We start from the raw sequence: 2,762 nt of genomic DNA on the forward strand, positions 1-2,762 counted from the left end.
GGTTATAAAATAAAATAAAGTATTATTTTATTGGTTAATATGGAAAAAAATTGAGAACCGCTCGTCTAGTATATCGTTTATTATTGTGTCTTTACTCGTCGTATTTCTTGTTTTCTATAGTGAACCAATTGGAAAGTTAATTTCTAAAGCATTTAGCAAAGCCTATAGTCAAGCATGTCGTTTATTCTGATATTTTTAACTTGCTCATAGAATAAAAACTAATTATACATACATGTTAAGTATTTCTATAATGAAAAAAAAATTAAAGCAAGTGAAATAATTCAAAGCCACACACAATCAAGGACCGCAAGTCAGGCCTTAAGCTATTAAAAATCATTAAACATTCCTTTTTTATATAATTAGTGTTCCTTACGTAAACACGATATCTTAAAATACTCCAATCATTTCGTAATCCACTTTAAAACCTATTATCGTCAATGTCCATAATCGGTTAATTTACTGCCCATCGTCCAGTCAGGACAATCCAATTCCTATTAACTCAGATATTAGTCACCGGTGATAAATAGTTACACCCTGAAGCATCTTAATACGGGTCACCTTTGCAGAACGTGATTAGATTGATAATTCGGAGGAAATTTCCTACATCCTTGTTTATTGTGGAAGAGAGAAGAAAACAGACTAAAAAAAGTGAAAGTGTTCATTCAAATTGATGAGATCTTGTTCTTGGAGTGGGTGGAGGGGTAATTTTCGACGACCACTGGTGTGTCTCGTGTTCTTAGCCGTCAAATTGGAAAAACCATAATTTATTACAGAAAATAAGAGTTTTTTTTTTTATGTGACCTACTTTATACATGTTTCTCAATTTCTTCCTATTGTCGAGATTTGTTTTTAAAAGAGAGGGTTTCAATTTTGATAGCGTTCTTTTTTTAGTCCTGAGGAATTGTGAATAAAATCGTTTTCAAACTAATTAAAAATGAATATTAATATCTGAGATATAATCATAAAATAACCGAATTTAGAGCATGGAATACTTTACTTTTATCTGATTTTTTTTAAAATCATATCATTCAATTCAAGAATTAGAAGTTTTTCTACAAATTTGGTGATGTTGCATAAAGTCTAATTTTAAAATACAATATTTTTATTCGTTACATTTAGATTCAAGGAACTATTACCCTTTTAAGAGAGGCTGGATAAAAACTGTCCCACTCGTTTTTGACTGTGTTAAAAACCATAAAATTGTAATAATTGTTATGGATTTATATGTTAATGAAATCTTTCCCTTCGAAAATTTGATGGAAGATAGAAGTAGAAAAATAAGGAGAATAACGGCATTCTTCAGCAGCGACGCATCATACTCTAAACATCAGTTACATGCTAATATTATCATGCAAAGTCATTCAAGTTGAATTTTTTTATTAAAGAAGAATTTTAATTTTATATTATTTGTTACCTTATGATTTTATTCTTACTTTTTACAAAATTGCATAGTCTTAACTCAACGTTCAAATTTTAAAATTGCGTTCAAGTATGAATGGTGTTTTCTGCACTAGGAGTGGTGCTATCACCTCCTACATCAGAAAGCCTCCACACGGTATTTTATAAGTAGTCTGCGCAGACTATTTAAAAAGTAAACCTGTTGTGCGCATAAACACAAATTCTATTTTAAATGTAATTCAGAGAAATTTATCATATATATTTGAGAATTCAGTCTGTAGTGGTTGACAAGTAAATAAGACAAACCAATCATATTCATAAATTAAACAAATTTTTAGATATATATTTGCTACCACTTTTTATTTTTACTAGACATTTTACTAAATGACTCTTTCAAAAACTGGTTTAATTTCATAGTGGTCAGATCGGACTACCTATACGAAATCGCGTGGAGACTCTGTTATAGGAGGCGTATTTTGAGACCATTTGCCTCAATCGTCTGTCAACATTAATCTCAGTAAATAATTAAAGGATAATAAATAGTGAAGCCAGTACATGTAGTTGGAATCATAAATGGCGAAAAGATAATAAAATAAGAACCTAAAATTAATGTTAGAATAAAAATATATTTAAAACACTAACTACAGTGTCGACAATATACTAGCTTCGAAATTTAAATCTGATTGATAATTTGAAAAATACTGCTCTAATTAAACACTAACGTATACACGGTTTAAAAAAAAAGAGTAATAAAAAAGTAAAAAATCCAAATTCATTTTAGCAATCATGTCGCCTTTTTTAACAATATATTTGTAAATAAAAAATAAAAAAATTTCACTTCAAATTCACCCGAATAACTTAACATCATTCATATCTTTTGCAACAGATTTGAGCTCAGAAATGATATTATTTATTTCTTTTATTGAAAACAAAATTATCTGTTTGAAAATATCGCCTTGTACAATAAACTGTAGTAAGCAGTAGTGAACTGTTTAAGCGGAAGACATGAAGATAAGGAGCTCGAGCTTTTATATGGGTCATTCTCACGAAAACTGTCATTTTTCAGTTCATAAAATCCCAAAAAAGTAAAGTGAATAAAAAGCTCTGAAACTTTTTATATTAATAGAAATATGTAATGGCATTATAAAGAAAGTATATATCCTATAAATTATACTTAATATTTAAATTAATTAATTTTTTAAATAATTAATTTATAATTAATTAATTTATAATAATTAATAATTAATTAATTTAATAAATAAATTAATTAATTTAATAAATTAATTTATTAATTTTTTAATTTATTTTTCAAATTAATTAATAAGTAAATTAATTATTTTCACTATTTAAAAAGTGAGGGAATG

This window comes from Parasteatoda tepidariorum, chromosome 1 (assembly GCF_043381705.1).
Source record: "Parasteatoda tepidariorum isolate YZ-2023 chromosome 1, CAS_Ptep_4.0, whole genome shotgun sequence".
NCBI lineage: Eukaryota > Metazoa > Arthropoda > Arachnida > Araneae > Theridiidae > Parasteatoda > Parasteatoda tepidariorum.